At 41.4% G+C, this 13,341-nt stretch overlaps 1 long non-coding RNA gene across 3 annotated transcripts; it reads right to left on the reverse strand.

Moving 5' to 3' along the window:
• Window positions 1-6,846: 6,846 nt before the first annotated feature.
• On the reverse strand, window positions 6,847-13,021 carry LOC120321146. 3 transcript variants are annotated; one of them, XR_005560729.1, is made up of 4 exons: window positions 12,831-13,021; window positions 12,526-12,770; window positions 7,705-8,101; window positions 6,847-7,655 (listed from the first exon to the last, which is right to left on the reverse strand). It is a non-coding gene; the product is annotated as an uncharacterized LOC120321146 (long non-coding RNA). The 3 variants fall into 3 exon arrangements; XR_005560730.2 differs by lacking the exon at window positions 12,526-12,770 and having other exon boundaries at window positions 12,831-13,019; XR_005560731.1 differs by lacking the exons at window positions 12,526-12,770; window positions 12,831-13,021 and adding an exon at window positions 8,240-8,700.
• Between the last annotated feature and the right edge of the window lie 320 nt (window positions 13,022-13,341).

Below are 13,341 nucleotides of genomic sequence, written 5' to 3' on the forward strand. Positions count from 1 at the left end.
CTCTGGTTACCCAGATTTCTATCGGTCAACTCTGAGAAGAATCCACCAGACATTGATCAAAGCGATGATAGAATAAATTCCAATTAAGCTATCAGAAAGCAGAGGAAAACCCAGTGAGATAGATCCAACGGTAAACGCCACTGACAATGCCAAACGAACGTATAAATTTTCCACGTGCTTATCGGATGGGAAAGTATCTAGGGTTCTTCTCTCTTCTGTGAGATTGGTCTGATGGCCAATGTCTCTATAAAGCGATCATTAAAATTATGGCATATCGGTTGACCGACGACCAATTCTTCGACGTGGCCCTAATGAAATTATTAAAAATGCATTTAACTCGGAGCCCCGGCCAGAAATATTCATAATATGCATAAAAGGGTCGGGCGAACGGGTCTGGCCCACATAAATAACTAACCTTATGCCATCGTGGCCATCTTGGGTAGCAAACTAATTATGCATTCATTTTGTTTGCCAACAATTAAGTGGCCTGGGGGCGTGGCGCATTTTTCATTTTACTTATTAGTAGTCGGACATGCCTTCGTGGATGGGCCCTTGGGCAGATCCTGTGCTCTGCTTTTGATTAATGGCAGGCACGCACTTGATTTACCAGCCCAAAGGATCGTTAGTGCGGCCAACAAACTCCACAAGCCCCACAAACTCCAAAACCATGACCCACTTAGGAAGTGACTTTAAGAAGGCCACGACATGATCAAATTCGGACCGAACTATTTGCTAAAATATCAAAAGATTTCCTGACCGCCAGATGTGTAAGTTCTGCAGTGAGCGGAAAAGTTGACATTCTAATATTAATTTGATAAATAAGTAAAAAGTAGCCGATAGATTCAGAGATCTCAAAAAGCCATTGTTACAGGAAGTACTAAATAAATTTATGTACTTTAAGAAAGTAAGATATTTAAAAAGTAGAAACTTTTTATAAATTCCAAGCAAAGTTGTATTTATCTGCATTTTTTTGGCAGTGACTTCAAACGGGTTTGGCAATCAAATGACCATTTATTCAAACCACATTCGGTTGCAGTGGTGAAAGAACCACCCACGCGACAATTACTTTCTAAAAAGCCGAACGATGCCGCCTTGCAAATCAAATTTTGCACCAAATTAGGCGCCAAATCGGTTAAAATGTTAAAATTGGAAGCCAGTTGGCCCGCTGGCTACATGCCACATGCCACATGCTGTGTGCCCGCAAAAGAATTCCATTTCATGGGCGTTTTTCTAATTTCTACCAGCAGCAGCAGCAGTCGACGTCGTTGAGGCATCGCATCGCATCGGCATCAGAAAAATTCCAATGAACACAGTAATGCAGAAAACGCCTTATCCGGTCGCCTTTTTCGTTATCGAAGAGGGGGAGTCTGTTGGCCAGGGGATCGGCCACTGGAACGGCAACGGGAACGGGAACTGTCAACGCCGAGAGTCCCAGTCCCAGTCCTAGTGCCAGTGCCAGTCCAAGTGCAAGTCCAAGTCCAAGTGCAAGTCCAAGTTGCGGTGCCCACCCATGTTGCCGCTGTCCATTGGCTTCTGCGGTGCATTCATTTGACAAACGCTGACAGCGGCGACAATGTCGCAGCAGCCACATCAGGGACGCAACAGCAACAGCAGCAGCAACTGCAGCAACAGCAACACAGCCACCGATTGCGGATGCGAGTGGCCATCGTTGTGGGCTATTGGTATTGGCTTTTGAGGAGCCGGCGGTTGGGGGAACTTGATTTCTTATTTGAATATTTATTTCTGGCGGCAGGGACGTTGTCTTCGGCGTCGCCATCGATCGTGACAATCGCCAACGCAAGTGCAAAACTCTTCACTTCATGTGTCGATCTACATCGGGGGGGTCTCGATCGCGATATGCTGAGCTCTACAGTTAACCAATCGCTACGTGCACTGACAGAAAAAGGTTCAAGCAGGGGTTTGCGGAACTGAATTCCATTAAAGGCGAGTCAAAGTGCAAAGCACTTCAACCAAATTTCTAAACGCTATTACTGTTCCAGCTTTCTAACTGAATTTGTTCTTGCAATTGAGAAGAGCTAAATTTTAAAATGTATCTGCGTAAATGTAATATTCAACTTCTTATCTACTGTCTGCAGAACATAAAATGGAGTTCACATTTTGGCTTACAACATACCAGCCACTTGTGAGCATTTTCTTGCAGTGCACTTGGCCCGCCTATCATAGACGATTAAAATTGACGTTAGTGGAGTTGTGAACGCGTCGCTGCTTACACATCGCCCCTGCAGCCCCTCCTCCCCCCAACAGACCCCGCCACCCCACGTCAACACTTTCTTTGGCTAAACGTTTTCATTATTTATGAATTGATCAATTTGTTGCTGCCGCTGCTGCTGTTTGGCCCTGCAACTACGACTATCATCAGCGACCATCAAGTTGCATCGTTTGGTTTGTTTGTTGTGGCCATTAGCGTCACTTGGTCGGTGCCATGAGCCCCCGATCACTCGCCCTCTGCTCCCCAAACTGAACTTAATTTATTTCAAATTGTTGCGGCGCGTCATCAACTGCAAAATTATTTACCCAACTAATTTATGCAGATTTTTAAAAACGTTTCAAATTAGTTGTGGAGTGGGGAAGTGGGAAGCGAGTGGGGGACGTCGTGGGGTCATGGGATCAGGGTGGGTGAGGATGCGAACTATCACGGAGATCGCTTGATAATTGTCATTGACTGGAGGTTAAGTGAGGATTGAGTATCGATATTGCAATGACAAGTCTGTACGCTTCCCTATAAAAATATTTGTAGTGCTTGTAATACGAGTAAATAAGAGTTTGAACTTAATTACCTTGTAAAGTGCAGTGTCTTATTGAAAGTATTTAAAATTCTCAGTAACTATGGACGAACTCTTCCTGTAACTTAAGTTTGGAATTCTTGGCTAAAAAACCGTTTTTTGTAAAAACTTAAATCCTACTGATATTCCAGCACCTCTGCTGCATTTAATGTGCCCTGAAGTAGTCCGATTGCATGGCATGTTCTGCAAACGATATCACAATCAGCAGCAATTTGCATTTAAGGATATATGTGCTCAAGGCTGTCCCTTTGCCATAAATGAATTGAATGCACACGACATATGTATATCATTGACACACATCTGACTGACAATGGGCCTGAGACACTTATTTGCCTTTGTGGCCTTTTGTTGTTGTTTATGGACACGCGATGCAGGTGCGGCAATTAAACTCAGATCCATGCCATTTGGGAGCCCTTGACAGAACCGACTCTACCTCCGCCTTTGCCTCTGCCAAAACCCCAAGTTGTACCCAGAGACCAGAGCTAATGAATTGAGTCAACTATTTGGGCAGTCAATTAGCACACAGATGTTAATTTAGGACAGTCCAAACTTTGGCCCCTCTTGGGTGTGCGTTCCTCGCTCGCAATGGAATGCGAACAGCGATCGTGATAAATACAGGGCCACTTCCATAAGCCGAATGACCATCTGCCTCAAATGATCTAATAATTTCTATACCGAAAATTGAAAACCGAATTCAGATGTTCGACGTGTAAACAACAAATTTAAACAAAGTTATAAATATATTGCGAGTGCACATCATATGACTATAAAAGGCATTAAATAAATTTTATATAGATATCGATGTAAATATATTCCTGTGATCTTTCATAAAGAGGTTAACGTTATCAAAATTATTATAAAAGATACATTTCCCTTATTTAAAGGTCCCACTGTTATACACTCAGGGGCCAGTTAGTCGTTGACTTCTTCTAAATATTGGTGTCACTCGGGTGGACAGGAAGGCCGCGATACTTCCTCCCAGCCGGAATGTGGGATTGTCGAATGTACAGCCATATAGCCGCGTTCCGAGGATTGCAACTGGCCTCGGGGCAACTCCCCGCTTTTGGGTTTATTTTCTTTGGCCGTGTATTTATTTCCAAGCACGTTGCGGTCAGGGTTGAGTTCCTGTCCTTTGCGTTGAGTTGAGCCTCGTCCTGGCTGATTTCAATTGAAAAACCGCAACTGCTGCAGGGCGATCCTTTGTTGCTGTTAACCGGAAGCCAAGTCCATGTCCAATGTCCTGTTCTCCGTCGGCGGGCTTTCATTTAACATGACGCAACAGAATGGTCGAGAGAAAGGCCACAAATGTCCTGTCGACGTCTGCCACCGAGTCACCCCTCCATCACCTTTCACATTTTTTGGCCGCCGGCGAAATTCTGGGACAGCATTCGTCCCATGACTCGGCGTTTTTCGCTTTCTTCCCCTTTGTGACATTTTGCTGCAGATTTCTGCCTCATTAAGGGGCACGACATTCCCTAAAAATCAAAGGAAGTGGAGCGTAAGGAAAATGCGTACATGCCAATAATTTTCTACATGAGAAGCGGAAGGAAATTGGCAATTCAAGAAGCGATTAAGTTTGAATCACACTTTAAAGAGAGGCATTGCCAATTAGTTACTTCCCTTTGGCAACGAAATTGGAACAGAAAATATCATAAAGATTGGAGTTTCGAATGTATAATAACATTTACACTTTAAGGAAGGAATTTGGCACTGTCATAGGCAATAAATTTATGAGAAGATAATGACAGATACTCGAGTATTATCAGTTTAAATATAGACGCAACGGAAATTGGTAATTGGTACAAAATGGTGTTCATTCATTTTACAATTTAAATTGATATTGTTCAAAATGGTAATTATTACTTTTTGAAATGCATTTCTAGCAATGTCTTGCCGCATCCGCTCTTACGCATCTAGCATTCCCAATAAATCGAATTTATTTCCTCGTGAAATCAGGCATTCCTCGATTAGAATCTTCCGATAAGGACATTCTCAGAAAAGGAAAGTCGCGAAATGAAATCATATTACAAATATGCGGGACAATTTCCACAGCCAACGCTAATCAGTCAAAAGGCCTGCAACCCTTTTGGAATTTCCTTTAAACGCCAACACATTTGACCACTTGGTGACTTGTTTTTGGGCCGCAGCTTATCGGAGATGGTGTTTCGCATTGTATCGGGTAAGATTACGTGTTATATTGGAATATTGGAAATTACCCACCAGCCGGTACGAATGATCTGTGATCACTGATCACGCGTCGAGTGCGGATGTTTACACTTTGCTTGGCGGTTATCGCCGCGAGAAGAACTAACTAACTTACTACACCCGCACCGAACCGCACCGATCCATATTGCCATCTATATTTCGCACTTGGCACAAGCAATTATCGGCGGCGATAGCCAGAAGTTGGGAGCCACCGGAGAACCGTGACCTACTACAAAGCCCCGGCAATCGGAGGCATATGGTATGGAGGTATGGTGCAATTGGCCAGGAGCGGCCCGTTTGTGGCATTTACCAGGCGCATTAATGGCCAACAATCGATGGAGGTCCGCGGTCCGAGGTCCCATTTAAGCCCCCATTTTGCGTCGCGCAAACAACCTGTAAACCTCGCCGCAGGTTTACATATCGAAGTGCAGGCCAGATATAATAATACTATACCTTCCCCACATATAAACAATATCGACTAAGAGAGGAAAAGCCAGCACGATCTCAAGGCATGCCGGCGGACTCGAGGTTGTCAAGTGGGTCTTACAGCCGGGTCTTAGGAGTTCTCCAAAACAAAATAAACCCTAAGTAAGATAAAAGTTCGCCTCGATTTGTTCCCCGTGCAATTCCAAAAAAGTATTTATGGCGCGATTCGAAATTGTACATACACAAGTACAAAAAAATTTCTTTTGTGTGCAGAATATTATTTAAAACAATATAATTTTATTTCCAGCCATCTTTTCTTCCCCTACAAATATTTTTATAAAGGCCTTCCTTCATGTATCAACCATTTACAATTTTGTTAAAGACATTTTATTGGTGTCTTGGCCCGATTTTATTGCAGCCTTTATTTCACTAATTGAGTTTATTGTTGTGCAGTCACGTTTCGATGGAATGATACTGGAACAAGTCACGCGACATTTTTGGCATATCATATCGTATATTCGCAGTCGAGAATCGAAAATCCCTTGGTTTATGGATCTCTCAAAGTTAATCTCTGAATGGCGTCATGTACTTTCTTTATACGTAGATGGTCAAGTGGTGGTCAAAACCAAATTAGTTTCGATTTCGTCAGCACAAAAAAACTTGGCCAACCGATTTGTTCAAGAGGAAAGCAGGAATTATTCCACTTTGAGTTCCAATAACGCATTGGCAACAAGATTCGGAGAAGGATCTGGTAATTTTTCCATTGTGGGGCGCCAGCTGAAATTGGAGTGGCCAATAGGTGCTATCAGCGGGCGCGAATGACATCACTTTCTACAACCTCTTGGGCGGTCATTAAGTCGCAATTTGGCCAAAATAAATACCTTCGTCTGACTATCACTTATCGATTGGAAATGCGACTTTATTGCCAGTAAGGGGGGCCCGTTACGCAAACGGCACTTGCCCAGTTTATTGGCCCACAGGCCTTCCCTCTGCCAGCTTTTCTTTTTGGTTCTGGTTTATCGTTGGTGAATGGTAATGGTAAAAATACTTTCGCCATTAGCTGTTTTTTGTTTATGGTGCAGACCTATCGTACCGCAAGGCTCTCCTGTTGCCGTGGTCAACACCCTAGGCTCTAGATTCGAATTTGTGGTGCTAGGTCAAGGCAAAGTTATCGCATATCCATATCCATACATACATACATATGTGCAAATGCGTTTGTCAACCTTACTCGGCACTTTGTACATTCTTGAGTCAGTTGCCAAAAACATGTGATCAGAGATATCAGTCCATCAGGGACATAAATTAGGGTACTTTTACTAAAGCGAACGGTCTGCGAAAGGGAATTCCCCTTACTCCTGAGACACGCCTTTTAAAACAAATTTAAAAGGTTTAAAAAGCAACTCAGTGCGAATATCAATCATACTCGTGATCAACCGAAAATCATCGTATTATGTACTTAGAACAAATATTTACACAAATTGCGGGGAATCCCTTTACACAGTGCTATTTATACACACATGTACTCAAAATGGTGCAAGTTCCAATTCTAAGTTCCATTGGAGGGCTTCCGCAATTGCGTGCTAAATTGGGCTCTAATCACAAATTCCATTTAGCCCTGACCACAGCAATTTAATTTCCAAGAATTCGCAAGCTAAATTAGAGTTATCACTTGAGGTGAGTCAGGAAGCACCGTAGATCAGAGGCGCGTCCGTTTAAATTACTATATATACCATAGTTTATATGGCAGCGGGTGTAACTGGAAAGGGAAGTCTACTTTGTAGATAAGTGGACAACCGGTTAGAACTGGTAACTTTGGCTAAATTATGTCTTATCGCTGGACTAAGAGCTTAACAATAGAGAATTGCCACTAAGTCGGTTTAGTGCCCGGCGGCGATAACACTTGAGATGGGTTCACGTGGAGAGGTCTGTTCCGTTTTCCGGGGACTATGTCTTATTGCTGGCACATCCCTCTTTCAAGAAGTTTATGGCCCGGACAAATCAATCAACCGACCTTGGCGCTAGCCACAATTATCCACAATTAGAGGCAATAGATTAAGTCCGTCAACCGTTGCCCCAAAAACGGAAGTCGAAGGCAGCTGTTAATTGGCTGTAGTCTATAAAAATCAGTCTATCAATGGTCATATAAATCACTCCAATTGTATGGGATTCGATTCTTTGATATTCGACCGACGACGCAGCGGCCAAAGGCACACGACGATCCTGTGCAAGGACATCAATGAAATTAAGTTTTACCAGGAAAATTACATACCTATTACCCGGCGGGCGTACCTGGCCAACAGCAGTTGCCAATTGCCAAAGGCCTCAATTATGCACGGCCTGTCACATAAATTGTCAATTCGTTGGACATTTGGGCCAGGTTAAAATCAGGAATCTACCTGGCTTGTTCCTCTTATCGCCTCTTAGCCCACCTCGTCCCCTGTCGCTCCCTTTGTTCGGCTATTTTTCTCGATTTTTTGCAACAGTTCCCTGGAGTAACTACTGAGCACCGATAGGTGTGTGCTATCTGAGGGCAGAAGTGTTTTATCTGGCACTTTACTTCTTTACTTGTAATTGGCCACGCTGATAAGGGATTGGGATCGGTTAAATCCTGGGTGGCATGCGACCAAAGCGTTACATTTAAAGCCTTGTGCAATTCTTTGTATATGCTGAAATTATTTAAAGAAGAAGCCATGTTTTTATAAAATGGATCCCCTTCAAAAGAAGAAATTACTCTGCCGATATATTACAATAAAGCTAATTGGGTTAACATTTATAATCCAATAGCTCTTCAACATCCGTCTTACCTTTCAGAAAGCTCATTAGCTTTCATTAGATCGCTGATCACTGATCGCTGAATCACAGCTTACAAATCATCAAAAGCATGTCATACATGCAATGCCCATGACAACAACAGAAATGCATTTGGAAAATTAACATTTTCAACTTTGTAGCGACTGACAAGAGTTCTGGCTAACGAACTTTTACTACTTTCTAACTGGATCGCGGGAAAACAAAGTCCGCTCAGCAGTTGGTCGTGGGTGAGTCAAGGTTTATGCTAATTTCCTGCATTTCCCAACCATAATTTACGGCTACATAATTCAGATACTTTATGTGGGGGAAAACTGTCGGCGAATTCCGAGAGGGCTGGTCAACTGGCCAACTGGTCAACTGGTCGACAGGCTGACAGGAGGCGACAAAACATTTTGACACTTTCCCACATCGGCTCCTCCCTTCACAAAGTCCCTGTCCCGTTGAGTCACATGCGCTTATTTCTATTGGAAAAGTCGTAAAATTTTTAATAATATTGGCGCGAGAAATTATTTAAAAATATTCTTTGCTCATTCAAATGCGCCGGTCCCCTGATTGACTGCCATGAAGTCATCAGCATCAGCATCGGCATCATGATCACGATCATCAAATTGATCGGCCCAATCAAGTTCTCAGGCGGGGCGGCGAACAACAAAACCTCGATCGATTGGATCTGAAACCTCACCTCTGTGACACTCAGTCGAGTGCCGGGGACAAGTTTTTGAAGTTTTTGTTTCGGGTTATTGTTCGAGGGCGTCAATAGAACGGAATATTGACACCTTAGTCGTTTTGGGGAAAAAAGGTAGGGGTCTGAGAATATCGCATTCGAGATGCTTTCAGTTCACTGGTTGATTGTGGAAAGACGAGGCTTTATGGTATATTTGCTTACGTAATAAACAATTCTTATTCAAAACGGCTCAATTATACCACAAATTATTTCAGCACGTATTTAAAATGGCTTAGTTCGGATAAATTAATATTTAGAAGTGGGTACATTCTTCTACAGAGCTTTCATTTTCAAAATAGTTCGATGCATTTTATCGCAATCTCTCATTTGAAATTATTTAAGCCTCATTTATTGAAATATTATCGAAGGTAGCTTTCGCATTAACATAAAACTGCATATTAATCTTTTAGCAAAAACTGAAATCTAACATAAATCACATAAAGTATAATCCACATTTTCTCACCACTTTCTACTCTATATTTTTCACATCCAATCCGAGATTAGTATTTACAATATTTTGAGGATCATTGTTTTTTAAAGCCTACGCAGAGATTAAACTGGATTTCCTTTTTGGCAAACCAAACAAAATATGGTTCGTAACCCTCTTAACAATCAAAATGGGTACCAACACTCCGTAACGGTTAACCAGGCAGCATATAACTCAAACTGAAAGCTTTTTACTTTATCTGATTAGGGGGCGAATAAATCAAAATGCCTCACACCCAAAGAAAGGCCGAAACCTTTAAGCCGACTCGACCCAATCAAAAACGCATTAAAACCAAAAGGCCGACAAATAAACAACAACAATTTGTCAAAGTGGCAACAACAATCAACGCCATTTAATTAGATGCCATTGATTAGGAGCGAAGGGAATGCGCATCTTCGAATGCATTTTTGTAATTTTTCTCCACGGCTTTTCCCCGCTCATTTCCTACCACTTGAAAACTCGTCGAGCTTGACAAATTTGACAGGCCTGATTGAAAATGAAAAGTTGGACACAAAAAGGTGCTGTTCGACAAAAGAAAGAGGCCCCGCGAAGAATCATTAAAAGCCCAAGCTTTTCGACCAACAAAAGATGCCACAAACCACAGGCCGAGTTGGGAAGTTTCGGACATTTGAAAGTCTGGGAGTTGGAAAGCAAATGTCAAGTAGTTGGCACTTTCAAAAATTAAAAATAAAATCAAATACAAGTATCGCTGCCACGGCTATTCCCCATCGCCATTCGATTTGGGTTTGGGTTTGCCGCAATAGGTGAGAATTTATGTAGATTTTTTCGCTGCCACCTGGGCTATTTGTCAACTAGTTAAGTCTTTAGTCCATGAGGGATTGACAGGCGGGCTAACTATCTAGCTGGCTAGCCTCCGTTTCAATTTGGCTTCCACCTTGCCTTGGCTGCAAAAGCCGGACTCAAAACACCAAGACTACGAGTACATGATATTGTGTGAATATTTTATGTCTGTGACGTGGCTGCCACGTAAACATGCCGCTTAGTTTTGCAGTTTCAGCAACTGCAGACACTTTTTCCAGGTGCTGGCAAATATTTGAAATATTTTGGCTAAGTACAGGCAAATTGCCAAGGCAAGGAGTTCATTTTTTTGCAACCAACGACATAAAATATGATAGGTAGGTATTAATATAATATGATGTATGGCAAGAAGGTTCCCAATATAAGTATAATGAAAGCTGAAAAATAGTAGTTATTAGGTTAATTAATTGAATATGGGAAATTACTTCTCAGCTTATACACTTTCTTTGGGAACAGTGTCGCATTTCCATTTACATAAGTCCCACTTAACTTGATCTGTTCAAGTAGAAACAATTTAAAATTGAGAAAAACTGGGCCATTAAAATATTTAAAGACTTTAACCTACTTTAACGTGGCGTTAAATACCTGAACGAAAAGAACAAAAAGAAAAGTAATAGAAAATAGAAATAGAATGTGAAAAAGCTGGAAAACCTATCTTCGAACACAATGAGCCACTGACGAGCCACACAGTTATGATTGTGTGCACAAGGCACTTACTAAGTGGACTGCCGGCGAAAACTGGCTTCGCAAAAGGTGCCAAAAGCCAAGTTCTGCCAACTGCCAACTACCAACTACCAATTGCACTGGGGAAGGTCAGTGTGCGGTTAATTACCAAACGAAGCTGTTAGACTCACATTTGGCCGAATTGTACTTGAAACACCGGCGATCTGTTGTCAAATATCTGTAAGAATAGTATAAGATTGTATACGATCAAAATGCTTGCAGATAGCTATTAGTAAATTAGCTTGATTAATAAGTATGACTAAACTCTAATCAAACACTTAATACCTAACATCAGTAGGTAATACCAAATATAAATATTTCAAATACTTGTCTCAACTTTATCAAACATTTTAATCATGTATCTATTCCCTCTAAATTTTGTTAAAGATTAATTCATTTTTTAATGAGCTTGTAATCAGAACCATTATAACTTTTCTGACAATATTTCTTTCGTCAAATGATGTTTATTTATTAAATGCACTGGAAAATCTTACCTAAAAACGAATTATATTAATTTTGGTGTACGTAAACCTTGTTCCTAAACCTAAATATTTTTCAGTGCCCCACAGATTCTATATCCCAGTCGAAGTTGAAGGTGACGTCGAAGTTAAAGTTAGTGTCGAGGTGGGAGCAACAGTTAGCATTCCGTCAGTGCAAGTGGCACAGCAACAGATGGCCAAGTGTCTGGCCTAACTGTTTACCGGCGCTTTAACGATGGCCAAGTACTGAAGGCGAGGGGGTGTTGGTGGGGCGGAGATGTGGGAGGGCGTGGCCAAACATTGACAAATCATCTTGACACCTTCAGACCGTAATAAAAATGGGTTACGGACATGATTTGCAATGCAATAAACTTAATTGAGTGCGCGTCAGATTTTAATTTTAACCCGTACCCCCGAACCGAAACCGGTTGTTCGTCCCTCTCTCGCAATTATCGGAATTCCCACCCAACGGATCGGATCGGATCGGATCGAATCGTATATAGAATGCACAAAAATTTCTTCAACTGTTTCTCGATTAAAGCCGAAACAAAAAAGAACGAGCTGGTTCTAAGGCGCGAAGTCGTAAAACGTTTTTTGATGCCGTCATGGTTCCCTTTCGATATTCGCTTTAACGATGCCATTAAAATCGCCGACATTGTTGTCGATATATAGAAGACAGATGACAGATTTTTTCGAATTTAGTTATTGCATTATAAAAAACCGTGTTAAGATTTAAATGGCGCCAAATTGTTAATAAGCGTCGCATATATTTTTGTTCATCATTAACAAAGTATTTCTGACTTTAGTGCCTTGCCATTATCATAATAATGGCTATAAATCGAAACTGATTTTACGATCCCAGCGTTTAGGTTTTTTTGGCAAAAATCTTCTTTGTCCGTGTTCCCTAAAGACCTGACACAAAGATTTCTGCATAAGGGCTTAGACAATAATTTTCAAGATATTTAAAATAGGCATAAGCCATATTAATTCTACATTTCTATGTATACTACATAATTTTGTAGGCCATAGCCAATTATGTCCACTTACATATATCAATGAACTGCATCATATGCAACTTTTCCTTTATGCAAATTCATTTAATTTGCAACAATTAAATTAAGATGCAAACTAATCCCACTTAATTGCCCCCTGTCGTCAAAGTTGGCTAAATCCCCGCGTAAGCTGCACTTGAAAAATGGTTAAAAAATCAACATGAATACGAATGTCTCCAAAAGTGGGGAAGGGTATGGAGTTGGCCAGATGCGCCGGCATTTCCGTCACTTAAGCCATGGCTTAAAATGTTTCTTCATTAGAATAAGTGTCATAAAAATAAACGCATAAAAACATCTCACCGATAGCTGGCCGTAAGCGGATCTAATCATTTTCCCATAAACAGCCGGCGATGCTCAACTAAAATCTGCTTAAATTTCACCTGACACGCTAATTTGGCCAATAAACATTCGACAACAAAAAGCTGGGCTGAGAAAAAATGTAACCACAAAATTCGAATGAAATTTCGAAGGCGCCTAGCCGAAAATACCCCAACAACAATTTGTATACAAGAAAGTAATAAAATATACACAATGTGTACAAATACATACATATGTACAATATCTACCGACATTCCTAACCGACTTTGCTCATGTTGTTCTTGCACTTGGACTTGGGCAATAAATTCACCTCAAATCCAGTGAGCTATTTGCTTTTGAGTTATTTTGACGCCAAACCGAGACGTATTCTAATGCAAATTTTGAGTTTTATTTGTTTGGGTTTTTGATATTTCCACTTCCTTCCCCTCCAACCAAAAAAAAACCTGCTCATCCAGCCTGGGAGGTGTAACATTTAAATGCCGGACAAAGCTTC

Source organism: Drosophila yakuba, chromosome 2R (genome assembly GCF_016746365.2).
Source record: "Drosophila yakuba strain Tai18E2 chromosome 2R, Prin_Dyak_Tai18E2_2.1, whole genome shotgun sequence".
Taxonomy (NCBI): domain Eukaryota; kingdom Metazoa; phylum Arthropoda; class Insecta; order Diptera; family Drosophilidae; genus Drosophila; species Drosophila yakuba.